Raw genomic sequence first — 22,674 nt, 5'->3', positions numbered from 1 at the left:
CTTTAAATCTTTAATTGAGACCTTCTCTGGCATTTGAAATATTTTTTAGAAATGGTTCATCATTTCAATTATCTCAGTGGTGGTGGTATTTAGTTCCACCACTTAGACCAATAAAACCCTGCTATCTATTCTGAAATACATTATTTACACAATATTAATAATATATTTAGGGTTTATTTTACAGTTTTTTTTAAAAAATGCAGATTTACATTTTTCATAAATAATGGATGCAATATCTCTTCAATATAATTAGTTTTTAATATGTGCTATACAGCATCTAAAACGCCTGTCTTCTTTTCCCTCCGTTGTAGTAATGGGATGGTCTGCCCTGCATATTGATGCTGTCAGGTTGAGTGGGATGCGCGGTCACGAAGACTTTCCTAACGCTGCTGCAGCTGACATGCAAATGTAACCCCCCAGAGGCTGCCAGCCCTGCAAGCTCACTGTGGAGCTGAGTTAATGTTGTGGGAGGGAGAGGGGAGCCGGGAGCTGTTGCTGTAGATTCATGTACAGCAGTAAATCCCTTGACCTTTGACCTCAGAGTCCGGGGCTAATACCCTACTTAGAAGAGTCACCCAAAATGTATTCTATAGGAGCTGCCATGCAGAATGATGGCATTTTACATATTTAAAACACAGAATTGCATTCAAACATCCACTATTACATCTCCCAATTTCTATTCTACTGTTAAGTCAGCTCTGCTAAACTAAACATATTTTAGGTTTCAGGGTTGTTTTTTTTTGTTTGCTTGTTTTTTTTGTCTGACTCGATAATGTGTGTGTTATAAAAGAAGCATTGATTCCTATCGATTTCTTCTTTTTTTAACGAGGACAACCTGTATTTGGTACATTTAACCAAAGGCTTGGTTTGTTTGTTTGTGTGAGTGTGTGAGTGAGAGAGAGAGAGAGAGAGAGAGAGAGAGATGAGGGGAGAGATAGAGAGAGATGAGGGGAACTAGGTCATCCCTATACCAGATACAAACACTGCCATTTTACTCCATGGCAACGCAGCTGCAGTGGCAGATGGGTAAGGAGCGCAAATGACAACAAATAATAAGCGTGTTTGAAATACTAATCAGGAAGGAGATACAGCCCACTCTGTTCAAACGCATGAGGGGGGCTAGTTCACACCACATGCATTTCACTAAACCATTTCAGAAGCTGTGACAAAACCCACAAATTATTTGTCACGCAGTATTTTCTAAGAAACAACCATTATTAATCAGCCATACTATCCGTGCATGTCAGCCTCTTAGTTAAAATCTTATAAATATAAAAAAGCAGTGTCAGTGCTGGTATGTATTGTAATATGACTTTAGTGAAGAGAGACAGGAGTGTCTGCTCTAAAAGAAATATACATAAATAGAACGACTTGGTGTCTGTTTATTAAATTGTTTCACGGTTGACGTATTCGTAAACTGGGCCGAAAGTGTTTTTTTTTTTTGTTGTTTTTTTTACTTTTGAATTATGCAGTAAGTTCTATGAATGGAATGACAAACTTAATGGTGATTGGTCGATTTGTCATTTGCGATGGCCTGCATGTGTGTTTCGACCAATCAGAATCTGGTTGTCGAATTGGGGCAAGGCAGACAGGCCCACTTTCTTTCTTTTTCTTTTTCTTCCTTGGTCTGTGAGGTATGCATGAATACAACCACGGTACCAATTGCATTAGGAATATCTCAGAGTTTTGCATACTTCATAAAAGAAATGTGTTCAATAAGTTTTGGTTCAGTCACTAAAAAAAGTATTCACGCTGTATAGCACTGGACTACTTCAGTTGATCACAGAGTCTATTTTAATGATCTCAGCTGTGGCGGATCTTAATAACACCACTCTAAAATGCATAAAGACAATTTTCGGCAGACCTAATTACAATTTATTTTTTTATTGTATGATGTAATGTTAATGGGTGGGGCAACCCACAGGGGGAAAACACCAGCAGGATCTATACAGAGTTAAAGAGTGGTGGTAATTGGATCTGCCGTCGTGTAGATCAGTGCTACTCAACTCTGGCCCTCGAGATGCAATCCAGTCCAGGTTTTTACTCCAAGCAGGTTCTAATGTAGTTAATTGAAGCTGTTAAGAGACAATTAACTCATTTAGGACCTGGTTGGAATAAAGACCGGAACTACAATAGATCTCGAGGGCCAGAGTTGAGTACCACTGCTGTAGATCATTAAAATAGATCACCATGTTGAGAAACTCAAATGGAACACATGTGTGATCATCTTGCTAGGCAATTCCTGCACAGAATTTGTCACATTAACAAAAGATATTTCCCTTTTTCAAAAACAAACAAACATGCCATTCTCTCTTTAGTAAATCAGTTATGTTGATGTCCCCTTAATAGCCTGGAAACAGAACCGGCTGTGGTTATGTATCTGCAACCAATTTGGGTGAACGCACCCGAGACAAATATCTTTAATAGGCCTGTTGCTCATTTCATTTAAAATCCAAGCCGCTGTTGCGCTGGGAATACTGCGGCGGTGTGGAGGCAGGGTGTTTTGACAGGAGATAAGGCTTAGGGACCGGGTTCAGTGCAGGAAATTCATTTCAGTCAAAGAGATAAAACAGAGCCCCTGGGAGGTCTTTTAGCTTTTCGTTTACTTAACTCTCAGGCTCGTTGCAAAAGGAAAAAGATAAATAAATACATACACTGAGTCCCTTAAGATTTAATAAAAGAGATAAGATGGTCCTAGACAGACCTTGTAGGTAGTAAGAAGAGCTTTAAAATCCATTCTAACACTCACTGGAAGGTAACGTAAGGATACGAGTAATGGAGTCATGTGCTGAAATCTCAGAGTATGAGTAAGCATTCTGGCAGCAGCATTGTGAACCAGCTGAAACCTATTTAATGTAACATCTGGATCACCAGCAAACAATGCATTACAGTGATCATTCCAAGAAGTAGTACAAGTGTGAACTAGCAACTCAGCATCTTTCCCAGTTAACATGGGCTTTAGTTTGGCAATGTTCCTGCAGTGGTAATGGTATCAATCATTGCAGTCTCATTGCATGCCGTATCAGTGTGCTACCATTTAAAGACTGCTGTGCAATATCTGTTTCCAATCCATTGTGTGGTCAGCTAGCGTGCCTGTAGCCTTCACAGCTATTGCATTGGCAAGCCAGTGTAAGGGTATGGGCTGTGACTGCTTTATGCAGGAATTTCCCCTTCGTTTACATTCCCACTGTTTGGGCCCAGTCTCCTGACTGAATGAGCTATTGTCATCTGCCTTTTGTCTGGCTCTGCCTGCTGTTATGCAGATGAGGAGATGCTTTGTAATGCTCCTGTAATTAAAGGCTATTGAGGTCATTAATACAAGGTTATAGGAGGCCTCTAAACTGTATGTTTTATCATTCCTATAACACGTTGCAGCAAAACATGACTTCAAGTTTGTATTGACATTCAGTGTTGTTATTCATGTAACCAGTAAATGTTAATAGAATAATTAGGAACATAAGAACATAAGAAAATGAGAGAAGGCCATTTGGCCCACCAGTGCTCATCTGATTCCTAGTAGCTGGTAGATCCTGAAACAATGTTAAGTTTTGAAGGATACCAATGATACACCATCAATGACTTAGTAGCCCATTTCATACGTTACCCACTGGGCAATTTACAACCTTATCAGAGCACAGATTGTAAAAATGAATGCAGCCCATAACTGCATATATATATATACACATACACAAATCAGTATGAAAAGTGAAAAATGCCTCATTATTCACATGAATACCAATGTAGTAACCTGAACAAACCCAAGCAAGATCATTAGCCATTACAACCTTATTCAAGTGTACATTTAAAACAGAAGACTTTCATGGTCTCTTCCTCTTGCATGTGTATTTTTCAGCTGTGTGTGCCTTTATACACCCCCTTCCCCCTCTGCTTAGCCCCACTCTCTCTGTAAACCCCCTGCACCCCCTCCTTATTGTTCCCTGTGAACACAGAGGCCAGTGTTATTGACTCAGCAGCACACAGTCCGGCCAGCACTCCCTGACAGCCTCAATACAATCCCTGTCACGCTGGCTGCTGCGGGATGCAGAAGTTTCAGAACTGGGGAAGAGAGAGCCGGGGGCTTCTCACAAGACACAGAGCCGCAGACAGAAACAGAAGGGTAGACTGGCTCAGGCAGTTAACTAGACGTTTAGAAAATCCAAAATGCAGGGATGGAAACAGACTTCTGTTTTGTGCAATTCCAGGCTTTACTGTGAGGTATACACACATGACCTTGCTTCCAAGAGACCGTGTCTCTGCAAAATCTGGAATGGATCACACAGTTATGCAACGGGTGTCTTATTTCTTTCCCTGTAAGTATTTAGATATGGTTTCTATTTCAGACCTCAGAGAATGGGAGTGCAGCTCTTTATCCTTCCTAATCTGAGCGTCTTTAAAGTTTGGTGTCCGGTGGTAGATACCCATCCTTCCTTCATCCCGCTATCAGTCCAATCAAACTGCTTGAGAATTGGCAGAGCTGTAAACAGCATTGCTTATTGCATGTTCAAAGCTAATGGTTAATCACTTACTCGCTAAGAGATTGCATTTATCTTAATTGTAAATCTTTTGGATCCATGCCCTGGCAGTCGATGCCAAACAGAAATGATGCATGTGTTAGTCAGTGATGGGCATTGCTCTTGCTCACAGCAGCTCCTGTGTCCTGCATGGCAACCCTTTATTTTAGTTTCCAGCAATGACAATGTAATTACACAGTAACTACACAAGCTTGCCTAGCGTAAAGCAAAGCTGAAACATAATGTGAACTCACACCATATGAATCACAAAAGTTACTCAGGAAAAAACAATGGCAGGCAATACAACAGGTTTGGAAGAAATAATTCATAGTGGTCCTGATATGATGCTGATATGGTACTGTGATACTCATGTATTACCAATGTGTATTGTGTGTTTATACCGTAGGGATACCATTGGTAAGTCAGCTATGGTAGCATACTACCAGTAGCCCCTTAGTAAAGCACCATTTCTATTGAAGACCATTTATTATGGATAACATAAAACATAACTAAAGCAAAAAGGGTATTCACACAGTATAAATCAGAAGGTCTTAATCAGGAATTGCTTTTAAACAAAAACCCTGCACGGGATGATGTCGGTATGCACAGGACAAGAAGCACTGGAATTCTGAGAATACCAGAGCTGTGGTTTGTTGGATTCCTTCGTGAAGTTGTCAATTAAACTGGCGTCTTGCACGTACGAGGTCCCGTTTGCAGAGAGCATGGAAAGAGGAAGCATTACACTCACAGGATGGCTTCTGTTTCTAAGGTAACCCAAAGCTTTTCCGCTGACATTACAAAACACAAGCCCAAGGTTTTCTCTCTGTGATGTAATAGTGTACTTTGCAAAGTGGCAACTATTCCAATGTCAATATTATTTCATCTTTAATGGATTGTAAATTACCCAATAATTCATTTGTGGGGTTCATCTGGGCAAGCACACACTGCCATTGGTTGTGTTATCCATACTCCCTGTATATAAAGAGATTCTAAAATGTTATTTGTAAACATGATTGTGATTGTTCTGATATTGTTAATCACATGTCCTCACTTTTTAGTCAATCGGGCGAATGCTACGACTAAGTGTCATTATTCTCTAGGATCCAGTAGCAGAACCCTACAGGTTTGTTGTCTTTGCATGATTTTGCTGCACGCTTCTGTGTAACAGCTCTTTCACAATCTGTTTTTAACAGAATGGTGATTGAGAGGGACTGGCAATCTTGAATGAGGCATCCAAAGGTCCTTTTTTTTATTTGGATCAATGCTATTTACTTGTTGTATTTAAATCGATTTTCTAACAGAGCAACAGTAATGTCTGAAATGGTTTTCATGTCGGATGAAAGTGCAGTTTCTTCTCGATAATGTTTTAAGAGGGCATGAGGGAGCCTGTGAAAGAAATGCCAGAATTGCTATGAAAAATACATCACAGAACACCACATTCCAAATGCATTTTCATTCAAACTTGCCTCGGCTGGGGATTTGACAGAGCCCAGAGTGATGTGTTGGTATCTGAAAAGAGAAATCAAATCACAGCAATAGAAACGCCAACAGCCTGATAATAAAAGCCAGCTTCGTTCCCATCTCCAGACCTCAGTTGAAACTAAGCTGTTACCAGTGAAATTAATTTACTGGCCTCAAGTTTTTATATTTTGGATCTAATCCTACCGTCAGTGTTGCAGCAGGTAAACATTTGTTTAATTAAACTGTTTGTCATGTTTCTATAGCAGTCAGGTGACTCTGTGACCGGGCAAAAACTCTCAAGCGATAGAACGGGGCACGTCTTAGCTGTTTCCTCTCAGTCATTCACCAGCTCTGTGGGCAGGAAGGGTAACAGAGCATCTTCCTGCTAGCCCTCCAAGAGGCACGTCCTGTAACATTGCACAATGTGCGAAGGGGAAGTGGGCGGCCTTGTCATAACCCACTGTGTGCTAAACCTTTCACTAAAACCTTACGTCATGCGATGCACTTCCCCAGCTTAAAGAGCACAATACGTCACATTCTGCATCAGCAGCTTTCCTTCAACAGCTACTTACACGAATCGCCCCCAACATACGGGGGTGGTAAGCAACATAGGAACATAAGAAAAGTGTGAGGTTGAGCAGAGGCTGTTCGGCCCATCAAGGCTCATCCCTCGTTAGCACACCTTTCTCCTCTACTGGGGGGGATCAAATTTAAAAACACTGAATCTATTCTTTTTTTAACTGTTCCCAGTGTTTTAGATCCTACTTCGTCACCTGGTAGGCTATTACGTGCATTTATAACTGTGTAAAAAAGTGCTTCCTACCTATGTAAATACACAGTAGTCTTAGAAAGCAGTGTTTAATACAATTGCAGCGACCTCTAGTGCAACCATTTTATTGGCCTGCGTTAACACAGTACGTTAAATTCGTCTTATTGGTTAGAGCCGGGACGCTGTTTTGGTTTGAAAGGCGATAATTTCTACCTCCAGTTATAGATGATGTCGTTGAAAATGAAAAAAGCCTTGCATCAGCCAGGGTTATCTTATAGATACAGGGCCATAAAATGGCTCATGAGGACCAATATAACCATGGCAACCGAAGTGATAACAACAACAACAACATCAGGTTTGTGTGTCAGCCGGCTATTCATTAACCCTGGAAGATGGCTGATTAAAACATATTCCTGGAGCTCTAAACACACAAGCATTAAACTACCCCATCGAACACTCAGCACAGATGTTGGGGTTCCTATCAATGTGAGGGCGCACATTGTTTTTCAGGTCTTAATACGAGATGCATACCGCACTCTCGGAATCAGCCATGTCATATCTCACTCGTTGGGAATGAGAATCACTCTCAGTTAAGTGACTTTGTTGACGTCAGTTAAAATCTCACTTGCTTGGATTCACTGACCGTAACCTGTCTGCAGGGCTGAGAGATGTATATCAGTACACAGCATGCTGTTCATGCAATAATGACAATGAATTCTAGATTTTTGTTGGGGTTCACTATACAGCAAAATGCACTGAAATATTTACAAGTCCAGTCAGCAGTTCTCCAGCCCTACAGTAGATAAGTTCCCAAACGCAATCTGGAGATGTTTTCATTCTTTGTTCCAAACCCTGTTCTAAATTGTTTAACTGAACCAATTAAACCTCCATCCAGACCCCAACGTGGTTAATGATCTCATTTGAGCTGTTCAACCTGGAGTGGAACGGCCCTCCAGGACCGTGATTGGACCCCCCCTAATCTGAACGGTGTCTGTATTTAGATCCACCACTGTACTGATCGTATAGATCCCATACTGTATAGTTTTCCTTAACAGAACATTTAGTGAAATGCCATCACAGTACCTCTATAATACTGGTGTACTACCCTAAAGAACCCTTGCCATTAGCAGACTAAAGCATTACCAACAATGAAAAGCCATTGGATTTGGAACAGACAGTGCTCAGTGGTTTCACTGAAGGTACCATGATCCTGTCATGGATTATTGTGAATTGATTACTTAATTATTATTATTATTATTATTTATTTCTTAGCTGACGCCCTTATCCAGGGCGACTTACAATTGTTACAAGATATCACATTATTTTTACATACAATTACCCATTTATACAGTTGGGTTTTTACTGGAGCAATCTTGGTAAAGTACCTTGCTCAAGGGTACAGCAGCAGTGTCCCCAGCGGGGATTGAACCCTCGACCCTCCGGTCAAGAGTCAAGAGCCCTAAACACTACTCCACACTGCTGCCCAACAACACCATTACAACACCACTGCCTTAACCAAGAGGTACCGGTAGAACCGCGGGCATGATAAACGTAAGAATTGCTACATGGATTCATATGATAGTGAATCGTTTTAATTGATAATTTTTTAATTGCTAATTGAACAGTACTCCCAGCCTGTTCAATTGTGGTAGTAGACAATACTATGATGCTCAGTAACGTCTTTTGCAATTGCAAAACCATGACTGGTTGATTTAATTGTGCTATATCTAAAGTCACAACATTAATGTCAAATGGACTGTAGCAGGGATGGAAATAAGACTCCCACTGCATAGCAGTTTGAGCCATGTATGATTTTACTAGTTTATAAGACACAGCTGAGCTTGCTCCCTATACACTGGGGCTAATCAAGCTCATATTAAAACCTGGAAAGGGTGAAACTGCTATACAATAGGAGTCTTATTTCCATCTCTGTATTGCTAAAAGGTCCCGCCCAAATGTCATATAAAAGTCCTTATAAATGTCATATAAAAGTCCTTATAAGTACTTATTATTGGATTGCCAAAGCAGATACACATTTATAGACAGATAGAAGATAAACAGTAAAGAGAATCAGTGCTCAGTGCAAAATAAAATTGCCTTTGTTTTTGAAGGATAGATTTATCAATGCTGAAGCCGAATGGAAACTCTGTATAGAAACTTAGAGCTTGCTGTCAATGTTGTTCCTCCTTTAGCTGTTTGTAAGTGATGGTGCTTGTGACTACATCACATGACTTGGCCATAAGCATTCACAATGAAATCACCTTAGACTGTGGCTGCTGTTGGCTTTGTTGTTGTTTTCAGGCAGAGGCGTCTGCAAAGTTGAAATCACATTTTGTTCTCCTGAAAGCAGATTGCAATTACATTGAATAAATAGATAAAGAAATAAATCAAATGAAACTGATTAAACACAGCGATTTAGGGAAGATTTTGTGCTACTAAGCTTTTGAATTGTAATAGATTTCACTAGGATTTGCATGCAATTAAAAAAGAAAAAACAGCACTGTGGCCTCATTAAAGTAAAACATTCTGACAAGATGGAGAAAGACACTTTGAGGAAATGCTTGTCGAAATAAGATAAATGCATTACCTATTATATGTGTTGCTACAAATAAGTGAATTTGTATAATAATTCTTGTTTGAGAAAAATCAGTATTTTAGTGGCATGCCGGTACCTTCAGATTTAGGACTACACCTCCTTTTTTATGCTCATGTTTGTTTGTCTATTCCTCTTTAATTCAGCCTGTTACTACTACAGCATCCAAATACTTAAAGGAATTTTAACACAAGAGTCATTTGCCCTACCATTCTGCCATTCTAAAAGTCTGACAGCTAAGTTACAGTCACTGTGCTACATACCATAATAAGCCACATCCCAGATAGAACCTACTTGTAGCAAAAACACTTTCAAGTGTGGTGTCTCACCCTTGGAATGTTGCTACACTGTGAACATTCTGTATTTTGAAAGACCTTACTCACTCGTCAAAATCGAGGGTCGTAAACAGTAGGGCAGCAGTGTGGAGTAGTGGTTAGGGCTCTGGACTCTTGACCGGAGGGTTGTGGGTTCAATCCCCAGTGGGGGACACAGCTGTTGTACCCTTGAGCAAGGTACTTTACCTAGATTGCTCCAGTAAAAACCCAACTGTATAAATGGGTAATTGTATGTAAAATAATGTGATATCTGTATAATGTGAAATAATGTATAATGTGATATCTTGTAACAATTGTAAGTCGCCCTGGATAAGGGCGTCTGCTAAGAAATAAATAATAATAATAATAATAATTGATTTCTCCAGTTATAAAAAGTGAACTTTTAGCATCACTTGGCACAGCAGATAATGCACAGGAGGTCAGTCTGACACTATTAGAGGTACGGAACATTTAGAAACTCACTGCAAGGATATCAATGCCATCTAGTTTCCTGTTGAGATCATTCCCAAAAAGCCTCCATCTCCTCTTCCTGCAAACCCTGTACATGTGGACAGGACATCCCTTAAAAACCAAACGGGGCATCTGTGAATCAAATAAACAGCTGTCTTTAGTGTGTGTGGTTGCAGCTTTGTAAGTTTCAGTTTAATTGGAGACAGCAGCCAGACAGAATCATCAGAGCTGAAGGAACAACGTTGGTGGCCAATATTTTTTCATGTAGGTGCAGTGCTGCAATATTGTACAAAACTGTACAGCGTCTGTTTTGGAAACCCATTTTTCAACTCAGAAATCCATAACAGCATCCATAAATTTAATTTATAGAGTCATTACATATTTAGACAAAGCAGTTTTTAAAATAGCCTCTTGCTAGACCATTATGCATCATTGCTGTAGTTAGACCAGTTCTGTTTTATAATGAAGGCTTTAGAGAATCTCCTTAATTAAAACACAAACTGTGGCAGAACTGACAAGGCTATCAATCAGAAAACTCTAATGTTAACAGGGAAGTTTGACAATGGTAAGTCAATGGATAAACTTAGAAACTCAGAACTAGCACTGTAATTAAGGCTTACTTTCAAATAGCTTGCCACAGTAAGTAAAACTATTGTATAGTACATGGTAAACCACAGACAAGCCAGGTCATTCTCATATGGCTCGCACAGGGGAAAAACATCTTGCAACAGCAGCATTGACAGCAATAATCAATAACTGTGAGAACTAACAGAAGATGTGAAAGAAGATCTTAAATCGACACCACCGCACAGCTGCAATACAGAAAAAGAAGTCTGTAACTGGGAATAATGTACCTGCAAACTAGCTGCAAAAAGCCTGCAGTCAAAACACAGCTCAGATTTCCCATGCGGTACACACAGACAGAGGCACAGAGGTAGCCTGTCAATCCTGCTATAGGGAAGGAGGTTAGTGGGACACAGCGTGTCTGGAGGCAGTGGTGGCTCCACTAATGGGTCAGTATGCCATCTCATTCATCATTATTACCACAGCTCACCTGCTAGGAAAAGGAAAATCAAGACTGGAGGATTGCTAGCAATTTAGAGAACGCTGCTCATGCATTTTAGGATTGGGGGTGTGCAAATCCAGCCGACAACTAATCAGATCTCTCTATGAAGGTGTGTCTTTGCAACACAGTTGCATTGTATGCAATTATTAATTATTACTCACACCCCTACGATGAAGCAAGTCCTGCTTTCCGAAGCTACCCAGGGTTTTGCATTAATGGAAATTCACTGCAACTGAAGTCAAGTTTGTAATGGAAGAGTAGGAGTGACCCAAGAGACTGAGCTGGAATCCCAGGCATAGGGCTTGTACTATTCAAACCAGCCTTGGATGCACAAATCTCTCCTGACATGCCTGTGAAACAATGACCTTATTATAGTTGCAATGGATGTAAATGAGATGGAGAATTTCCCTGATTAACATACAAGTTGGGACGCTAAACGGAAAAGCACTGTGCTAACTATGAACTTGGAGAAAGACTCGTTTGCATTTGTTATATGTATATAGGCCAAAATAGTATAATGTACTATAAATATACTAGAGGTATACTGGTATTATATTATGCTTTTAGTATGTTGCACATACTGTATTATGTTTAATATAAATATTTTATTTGACAGTGTCTGAATATGCATAATAGTTTCTTGCATGAAAAAATAATGTTATTATTAATGCAATTCATAACCAAGTGATCCCAAGAGAATATTGTCAAAGCTTTGAGACATCTATTGTGATATGAATCATTTTCTGCTCTTTCTCTTTACACTTGGTACATCCCATCTGAGTTTTTTTCTTTCTTTTTTTCAATGCAAAGTTTGCTCATGGCTATAGGAGCAATGATTTCTCGATTAAGCTGGCACACGCACACGCACACACGTATACACACACACAGTCACACACGCACACACAAACACACGCATCAAATAAATTCCTGGCACCATTTTATTCCACTGGCATGTCTTGCTTGCAACCACTGCCCTAAATAATAAATCTAATAATAAAGTATTAATCCAATTGCGACATTCCAGTGGCCTGAACCTTGGAAAAGAGAAAAACCATGGAAAAAGTAGTTTGAATGCCTGCAAGTGCAGGGCTAGTCCGTAATCGCTCCGTGTGGGCTGAAAGATTGGCACTCACACTGAAGTCCTGGCTAACACACACACAGCAGTTTTCACTCAATCGATGGCATTGTGAAAGTCCTTTATTGTATGTTGAATATATCTGAAAGCCAGCGTGCCCTTCTCCACAAAGAAGCGATCTCAATGCTTATGGAAACCGTACCCTCTTAAATCATTACATCATACCTACCTTGTAGGGTCTGTTATTTTAATAATGTTTAGGTTTTCTTTTTTGTTCTGTGATAAAGCACATAGCACAAATGTGGCGGATCCGCCTAGCGATTGGCAGTGATGCAGTCCTAAATCTGATGGTAATGGAAACAAAATAGAGATTTTCTTAACCAAGAATTATTGTACAAATTTGCATTTTTTTTCCTCGTAACACATACAATAGGTAATGCATTTCCCTAATTTCTACAAACATTTCCACAGAGTCTTTCTCTGTCTTTTCAGAATGCTTTACTTTGTGTCTGTGTGTCAGTGGCAGAACGATGATGTCTGAGCTTCCTGTATAAACTAGTGCTGGAACTGCACATTATTTATATAATTACATATATTGGGCATGAATTTCTTGTTTAAACATAGCTAGTTTGACCCACATTAGGGGTTTAATTGCCTAGCATGGCTGTTATCTGATTAAGTCTTCTGAGTTAAGTGTTTTGTTTTATCCTCCAAACCACAGTGCATCCTTTGGGATTGTGTTTGGCTATAATCTGATAAACTATAAAAAAAAACAGGAGTTAGTGTTATCTTCCAAGAAGAAGAAAAAAAAAATTGTCAAGAAATTGTAGTAAAGGAAAGGTCCTGGTCTTTTCACAGCAAGGACAGTAAACACCACATTCTGTTTACTAAAGAGAAAGCCACACCAAGGCTTATTGATCTGTTTTCCTGTCTGGTGCCCCTGTTTCGTGCATGAAGTACCTTTTGTTTAAACAAAAAAAAAAATTCCAAAAGCAGTATGACTGACATATGGAAATATTAGGAAACTCCAGGCAAGGTTAATAAGTACATTTGTTGTACTGTGCCTTTTTATGAAGCCATCAGATGCACACAGATCAGATCAGCTATCCTATTTTAGTTTCACTTCTTTGTAGCTGATGTTGGAACTCTCATACGGCACAAAAGTGCTGCCCCCTCAAACCAGTACTGAAAGCAAGGGTTTTCCCATTTCTATTACAACCCAGCTGAAATAAACAGGAATGGTATACCCAGAGGCAGACCCACTGGTACAGTACAGGCCAGGCTTTCCCTTACACTAGTAAGTGCACAGCAAAGTGTAATAAAGCACAGTGAAAGCAGGGCAAAGCATAGGTAAGCATGGTAAAGAATAGTGAGGTATGGTAAAGCATATTAATAAACGTTTGCAAACCAGGGTGAATTATGGTAAATGCATAGTAGAGCTATGGGGAAAACATGATAAAAATGCAAAAATACCTACTGAACAGAGACAGAGAGCAGAAGCAGGGAGGAGAGTGTGGACGTGACCTGAGCTTCAAAGTGTTCCTGCCTATGGCGCGATCAGCGCCCGGCTTCAGAAACACAGCCTGACCTTTTGAAAGGCAGGAGTAATAAGAGATTTGACGCATCTCTCCGGTTTGGGCATCAGGGTTTACCAGGGACTGGGTCTGCAGTTGCCATGGCAACTTAAATGCTACAGCGCTCTAAGGAGCTTGGCTCAGTTGCATTCTCTTGCAATCTTCAAACAGAACCTTTATATAAGACTCCCCCTTTTCTTTTTTTTTTTTTATACAATGTTCTAAAAATAAATGTTTCATAAATCATTTCTACATACTGGGATTGTATTTATTTTTTTATTACATGACAGTTGCAGATGCCATGCACAAGGAAATCAAAATAAGTCAGAAATACCAACAGCATTTATTTTTGTATTTTGATTATTTAATCAAAAGCCTTTCCTTCTTTGCAATGTGCTACACAGCAGGGCCCTTTCTTGTTTCAGTGCCCACGTTGATGCAGTGGTTGCCACAGCGACGCATATTGCTATGACAGCCTTTAATGAGGGTATATCTGCGTTAGCGTCTTATTTATTTTTAAATTTCCACTGGAATAAGTTCAGCTCCTCTGAAAGGGGTAGAGCTTTTTCGAAAACGTAGTTATCAAGGCTTCAGCTACAGGGGATTTCTTTTATCAGAATAACCCTTTTTAAAAATACTGACTAAAAAACATGTAAAGTATAACACAGCATACAACATGCCCTTTGACCTGGAACTTATTTTTTCACTGTCCCTTGGAAAATACCATTGTCTTGTTTCAAACTGCCTTTGAATTATAAGCCTAAATGTCCATAAATGTCCATGAAGTCCTCATTCTACAGAATCTGCTGATACGTTTGCATAGGCAAGGATCTGAAGAGCAGAAGATTCTTCCCCACTGAAGGAAGGTAAAAGCTTTGCCGGCTCAGGTTTTACATGTTGATATCCCACTCCAAATGCTGGCTGTGTGATAATTATTCCCATCATCGTTCAGCTGCATGGCTGGCATAGTTCATGTTGGAAACAATCCTCATGTTGGTAAGATAGCAAAACGTTATAGAGCCAGCATTGAGAAAATGCCACCATGAAAAAAATATATACATGTATATCTCAATTACACCACAAAGAGCTAAAAGAGTCAGGCAAAGACAAAGTATTTTTGTATGTTAAAAAAAAATAATGTAATTGTATGTAAAAATAATGTGATATCTTGTAACATTTGTAAGTCGCCCTGGATAAGGGCGTCTGCTAAGAAATAAATAATAATAATAATAATAATAATATGTTTTATGCTCTTAAAACTATTCAGTTCTCTCTGTGCACGAAACTGCCTTTGCCTTTGCCCTGTGCTTCAAAATAGAGCCGATAGTGTTGAATTAATTGGGACCCCAGGCTGGGATTACAATTTAAATATGGTCCTGCTATCCTGAGAGCGTCTTTGAGGGAGTTCTGCACACACAAGCTGTGAAAGATCACTGCGATTGAGTCGTACAAAAATAAAATTGGCTAAAAAGACTATTATTTTGATCACAGTTTTTGTTGGTTTTGTTATCTGGTACTAAAGCCAATACAATATAAAAAAAAATATATATAGTCCCAAACTCCATTTCACATGTGCGTGCTTCCCAGAGTCATTCCAGTAATTATACCGACCTTCCAAATCCTGATTCCTCCCTGACTGCTGAAGTGAGACGGAAAACAACATTGTTTTTCTTGAGCAGATGTGGGGTTGGATGGGGTTCTGTTGAGAGAAGGAAAAACATCATCTTCTATAAACCAGATCTAATAAATCATGTGGTATTACATTTGAAAAACTCTTAGGACATTGCAGGCCAGGGGCTGGTTGTATTCAATAGATCTGATCATGAATCTGGGCTCCGATCTTGATCCCGTGACATGTTTGGGTTGTACTAAAACCATCAGCACTGATCCCAAGCTCAGTTTGGACTCAAATCTGACCCTGTTCTGTTCGAGCTTCGCAGCAGGATTAGAATCGGATCACAGCTTGATCTAATGTTTTTAAAATGGAGGAATTATTTGTAGACTTTTCAACCTACAGCCTTTCAACACTGCAAACCTGTATATCGGCTGGGAAAAAAATACTGCAGACCGCTTCAGCAGTACAGTATAGGAAAGATAACTCCACTCAAATTTGCAGAGGGACCACAAATCTAATATGCTCATATGTATATCTATGTCCCTTTACTTTTTTTTTTTAGTATAAGACACTCATTTAACTATTGAACTAGTTATCCTAGGGAGGTCTTTCTGTAAAGTTAGTGCTGAAAAACTTCAAACGATTAAAACTCACCTTTCATGGTGGATTGCTGACTAAAAATCTATAAATATTTGAAGGTTAAACCCCTCACCACCACCACCCCCACTTCAAAACAGAAAGAGTCTCCATAGAAACCTAGAGATTATTATTTATTTATTTCTTAGCAGACGCCCTTATCCAGGGCGACTTACAATTGTTACAAGATATCACATTATACATTATTTCACATTATACAGATATCACATTGTTTTTACATACAATTACCCATTTATACAGTTGGGTTTTTACTGGAGCAATCTAGGTAAAGTACCTTGCTCAAGGGTACAACAGCAGTGTCCCCCACTGGGGATTGAACCCACAACCCTCCGGTCAAGAGTCCAGAGCCCTAACCACTACTCCACACAGATACCAAAATACAAGTCCCCGGTGTGTGTTGTAAGAAGTATATGCAAGTTAAAGGCCCTGTTACGTTGACAAAAAGCCCCCATGTTCTTATATTTGAAATGTAATGGATATCACCAAGGTAAATATTATAAACCCCTCACAGGAAAGCCTAGTGCCAGTAACAGCAGAGGAGCAGCAACCAGCTTTCACTTTCGTTCCTGTGTGTGCTCATTGGCCTGCAACCCGCAGGCCAATGAGCACACACCTTCCAGGGGATTCCACCTGGAAACTTTCAGAAAATCCAGTCAGGCCGTTTTTATTATTATCAGCTATGTGTTAGCAGTGCTCAAGCATTCCTTGAAGTCATGTGATATCCAGCTGAAATGTTTTATTTATTTATTTTTTTTTGCCTCCTCTCTCCCCTTACAGCCAGCTTCTCAAAACATGCCTGCTAGTTTTATTTATTTATTTATTTATATAATTCTATATAATAAAAACTATCATTCCTCCACCCGCCTCCTTTCGATGTAAATCTAACATAAATTTAGAGATACAGGGTTATAGTTTCAAAGCGTTTACTCCAGTCTTTAATTAACATTAGCATTTTATGTTAACTGTTCACTTTACAAAACTAAAACCAAACAACTGTGTTATACATTTCAAGTCCTCTTGAGCACTCTCGATGTGTTTTGGATCTCATTTTGTAACATTAACATGATTTTTGTCTCCTTTTAAAAAGACTGGCGTTAATTAAAGAATGGAGGAAACGCTTAGTGAATATGCCCTGTAAGATCATATGCTATTAAAGACAGCACAAGTGCAATACGGCTCTGTGTTTTTACACTTGCACTTGGATGTATTGTGGTTCTCAAGATATTTTTGACAGTCTGTTCCAAGATTCTTCCAAGGCACTTTGATGCTTGATTATTTGTAATAGCATTGAGTTGAATTATGTTGCCTTCTGTCCTGATTTTTTTATTTAATTTTTTTAAATCTTTAAACAGTTTGTGTGAACTCTATGATGTTTGAGAAGTTGCCCTGCCATAACTTTTAAAAAACATACATACATTCTAAAATAGATACCTAGATAGGAAACTTAACGTGGTACAATTATGCACAGGAATATATTGGTTGAGAAGAAAGCAGAAAGGTTTTGTAGTCTTTTGCAGCCTGGATGTTAACGATTCAGAGTTTATATGACAATGCATTTTTGAGATTCGTAAGGGTTCTGTATATTTCTACATACTCCTTATCTGCCAGACAGAGCTCTCTCCTCATACCATTGTGATGTCACTGGCATGTTAAAATATACAAATCTTACTGTCGTGAGAGTACTCCCCTAATGGCTCATAGCAACCATACCAAAGCTGATCTTGCACTAGCATTGCCTGCTGTAGTGCCACTTCAAGATCATTTGGTAATGGATAAAACAGTGAGTTAACTAAACGAATGGCAACCCAAAAGCAGCCCCATACAAAGCTGGTTTCACAGACTCGACTACCTTGCTTGGGGTAACGGGGTCAGTGAAACCAGCCGATAGTTTTAAAAAGCACTTTTTTTAAAACTCATGTAATTTTGAAATCTGCTAGAATCTGAGAAATGTCTCTAAAGGAATGCTACCCCCTTCCAGCAGCTGTGCCTTGAAACTCAAGTTTCTTCAGCAGTCTGAGTTGTTGCTTTCTAAATCCACAGGCAAACAGAAAAAACACACACACACATAGGCATTTTTATCTTTTTTTTTATTGTTAATGACACTTCCCAAAGGCAGACCATACCGTGAAGCATCAAAAAATATACTCCAGCTGGGCCTTTAATTGACCTCCATTCAAACAAGGGACAACCGACTGTAACTGTTTGACTGCATGGTCTTTAAGCTCAATAGCAACTTGAATGTTACTTTACTAGGGCAGTAGTGTGGAGTAGTGGTTAGGGCTTTGGACTTTTGACCAGAGGGTTGTGGGTTCAATCCAAGATGGGGGACACTGCTGCTGTACCCTGGAGCAAGGTACTTTATCTAGATTGCTCCAGTAAAAACCCAACTGTATAAATGGGTAATTGTATGTAAAAATAATGTGATATCTTGTAACAATTGTAAGTCGCCCTGGATAAGGTAATCTGCTAAGAAATTCATAATAATACTTTAAACACAATGTTTAGTTTGTTACCTGAAACATGTAGATCTATTTTAAGGATCTATACATGGTTTTAACAAGGTCTAACACAGCCAACATGTTAATTTTACAATAGTTGCCTTGCACATATTAATGGAAAAAAAAATATTATGTTTTTGATCATTTTAGCAGGGAAAAAAAAACAAACCAAAAAGTCATTAATGCAAAAACATAAAAGTTATTTTTATTTTGACATCGAATGTTCAGGAATAAGGTGCCAGTGCAGTTATAAAGCTGTTTTTATTTTGGGGTTGCAAACTCCATGCTCAGTTCTTTCACGTCTGTTTCCAGTACGACGAGAGCTCAAACAAAATGAAGTGAAACTTCATTGCATGTCTGAGACTTTCCCTTTTTTTCTGCAGCTTTTCTGCAGCCCCTCTCTCTGCTGGCCTTGCTGATGCTCATCAGATGCTAGGCGAGGGGGGGGGGGGGGGGGGGGCGACGACAATGCCTGCTTTTGTTGGATGAAAATCTCATTCTGTGTTCAGGCATGAAAACTGGGCAGCCGAACAAAAAGAGGCATTGACTCTTCGAAGAAGAGGAAAAATAAAAGAAGCCTCATGCTGACCACAAGTGTCTCTGAACAGTCCACTAGTCAGGGCCAAAGCAAGTGTTAAAACTGCTTCCCCGGGCCCAGAGAATGTGTTCTTCTATAACAAGATGACACAGAGGGTTTTTCCATGCTCACAAAACACCTCTTTTCCCTGTTATATGGTAGGAGTCTTTTGTGCCAGTTTGGAGATTTTCGAGTTTGTCTCAATCCTGCTCTACAAGTAGACCGTATGGCAAAGTTATTTAACCTTCAACCACGCTCTGCGTGTTGGCCAATCAGAGGTTTGCGGTCAGCATCGGCGACCAATCAGCACGCAGCTGGACAGTTTTGCTAAGAATTTGCTCCAGCGTAAAAGTTAGCTCCACTTTTTTGTGAATTAAAAAAGCTGATGTTTCAGAACTTGGGAATAACTTTAAATAACAACAGCTATGTAGCTATTCGTCATTATATACATAATTTACAACAGGAGCTAAACTACTAAATACAGATTTAGGCAAGATGTGTTAACCGTATGAGACTATTAACATGCAACATAGGTGCTTGTGGTTTACCTCTGTAGCTTTCTGGGGGGAAAAGAATAGTTTTTGCATTGCAATATTTGATGTATTATGCTTTCTGAAGGACACCCAGAATACACATAGACAGCAATGTTGTCTGACACTACTATTCAGTGAATAGGGAACAGGGTCGTCCCTGTAAAAGCAGGATACCCTGGTTAGATATCACTTCCCTCCTCCTCAATCACACGACTATACAAATTCTGATTTCAAGGCACTAACTTATTTCCCTCAATCCGAAACTATGCACAACCTACGGTATCTTAATTGGATTTGTCTATCGAAGATGAAGGGACACTCAACCATTTGTAATAATTATGATGAAAGAGGAAAGCAACACGTAGCAGTAATTGGATTAGGTCTCGCAGTGATTCTTTTATTAAGCATGCCAGCCTAGCTCTTTATGTCTCAGGTCGAATACAGTCTAACTATTGAAGCATGTGACAGACAGCCATTGTCTGCTGAAATGCAGTAACCTGCAATCCACAAGTTGTTAAAAATGCAGATTCTTTTTCAAAGGGGATTGGAATGGAACCTGCAGTTACAACTATACAAGCAAATTAGTATTAATACAAAAACACACGGATCAGAACACAATAACCGCCTTGATTTTTCATGAATCTTCTTCAAAGCTTTATCCTGGCCTCCTTAAGCCCATTCGGCTTGCATGTGAGTATAATCCATGAAACTGTTGATTTCATACAAATTTGACTGGATACTGAGGACCCCCTGCATGTGCATGCATGGGTTTTACAGTTTGTATGGAAGCAGGATGGGATACTTCATTCTAACAAAGCCTCTATCTTATAACAGTATAGAATGTTTTAGAAATGCATGCATACTGTGCATTACATAGTGGCTAATTTTACTAAACCATGAGGTCAAATGTTCCATTCAATCTCTGGGGGCAATGGGTTGGTTTCTGTCAACAAAACTACCAAACACTACAATTCGGTGGCACTGAGATCCAATTTGAATCACGGCAATAGATGGGAATGGAGATTGCTCCTTCACTCTGTGACAGGTGGTCCTTCTGAAGCAGGTTTGAGGCATGCTTGCTGGGCAATGTGGTGAAGCTCACATCAGCACAGCTTGTGCTAGCCCTGCTTTGTGGATAAACAAAGATTTTAGTCCCCACCACTGCCAATTCAGCACTTTTCATTAGCGCCAAATCATTATGCAATATACAAAAAAATTCTGGGGCTTTTGCATGAGTAACATTAGGCTTTCTACCAGGAATATATATCCAACTCTCAATGTGCAGATTTACCACAAGAGAAGGCACATGCTAGTTTGAGACATGGTAGCAAAATCACATGTAATCCATGTGTTTGTTAGTTCAGGACATGGCTTACGTTACTGCAGGGTTTATTTATCAGTCCACAACATCTGAAATAGCACTGTAGCTCCCAGGAGGAAAGCCTGATTCCAATAGAAAATGCTGGCTGATTACGACTGGGGCTGCGAAGTTAATGTTTTTTGGACCACTCACACCAACACTCAGCATTTCTATAGAAGATTGATGTTTGTAGGATGACTCAGGGGGGCTTTACACTCAACTTTGTGGGTTGCATTAGAATTCTTCTTCTTCTTCAAAACAAAAAAAGAGATACAGTTTAAGATTGTTGAGTGATAGTGCTTTGAGGAAAGTTTAATAGAAATTCCGAGAGAAACGTTAAAGAGAAGAACTACAGTATGTTTAGGTAGGTGGTTTAATTAAAAGGCATTTAACCCTTTCATGCATAGGGACAGAAAAAAAAAACTATTTTCTCGTCTTTATATGGGGACATATGGAAGATGCAAATGAATGATGACCTCATATCAGGATGCCATTTTTTCCCCATGTAAACTAATGGAAAAACAAAATAGAAAAAGCATTTTCCTAACTTAGCTTATTCAGATCAGGTATCATATTGGTTGCTATAGGTTACTCAATATGTTCCAAAGTGAAGGCAGGTGCTTTCCCCAGGGCTTCTAACAATGCAGGCTATTTGCATATGTGTTCAATGTTTCATTACCTAACTCAATATGGCAGGTGTATGATTACAACACCTGATCCAGCAATAAAATAAACACAATTCTATGGCGCGTACAAAACACGATTGTCATAATGGCAGCTGACTAGCTTCTAAAACTGTAGCATCTCAGCATTTGGATTGATGAGCTGTGCTGTCAGCCAAAACTGGGTTGAGCAAGCTGGGCTGTGTGAACGGCAGGCATGTGTTCTATAGCACTGAGTGAGTCTGTTGTCTTTTACCTCCGGAGGCCTGGGTTCGAATCTGGTTTACTTCAATCAAGTGAAATGAATGTGGCTGTCTGTCTCAGCTTTTCAAAACTGCCAAGGCAGGCAGTTTATCAGATTGGATTGGACGGGCATTGGGCATGGAGTGAAGAACTACCCGCTCTCCACTCAAGAGGGCAGACCCTCCAGGCCAGAGTAGTAGAGAGAGGGAGGGTGGGCAATGCCGGACCACCAGCTAGGATACTGTATTTGCACTGCACCTTCATATGGAACTGCAGTTTACGGATTTACCTGCCCAAAAACTTGCACAAGCACATTGCATCACAGAGAAAACAGCATGTTTACAACATCCAGCTACAGTTGTATATGCGCCAGCATGCTGGCAGCACTAGGCCACTGGTGCTAGTTAATAATACAGTGATAAACAGATAATGGTGTGCATACAAAGCATTGCTTGCAACGCCAGTGCCTTTTGCTTTTCTAGACAGCAATGAAAACCCACTGGGAGCTTGGCAGAGAGAAAAAAAAACAAAACACAGGCATTGCTACATGTTTGTGGGCAGAGAATAGCACACGTTTTGATTAAGATTTTGGGCACCTTTTAATATGGTTAACAAGTCAGTTATTGTGTACTAGAAGAGTCCTTCCTGTAAACCAGCTAAGGGGACGTGTAAGGGGATGAATTGTTCTACCATCC

At 39.7% G+C, this 22,674-nt stretch overlaps 1 long non-coding RNA gene across 2 annotated transcripts; it reads right to left on the bottom strand.

Moving 5' to 3' along the window:
* Nucleotides 1-4,658: 4,658 nt before the first annotated feature.
* LOC117412736 (uncharacterized) lies at nt 4,659-13,848 on the bottom strand. Of its 2 annotated transcripts, none has more exons than XR_009308288.1 (4): nt 13,738-13,848; nt 10,132-10,251; nt 9,003-9,081; nt 4,659-6,020 (listed from the first exon to the last, which is right to left on the bottom strand). It is a non-coding gene; the product is annotated as an uncharacterized LOC117412736 (long non-coding RNA). The 2 variants fall into 2 exon arrangements; XR_009308287.1 differs by lacking the exon at nt 13,738-13,848 and adding an exon at nt 12,490-12,533.
* Between the last annotated feature and the right edge of the window lie 8,826 nt (nt 13,849-22,674).

This window comes from Acipenser ruthenus, chromosome 23, assembly GCF_902713425.1.
Source record: "Acipenser ruthenus chromosome 23, fAciRut3.2 maternal haplotype, whole genome shotgun sequence".
NCBI lineage: Eukaryota > Metazoa > Chordata > Actinopteri > Acipenseriformes > Acipenseridae > Acipenser > Acipenser ruthenus.
Note: the sequence above shows the minus strand (reverse complement) of the source record. Positions and strands in the feature narration are given on the sequence as shown.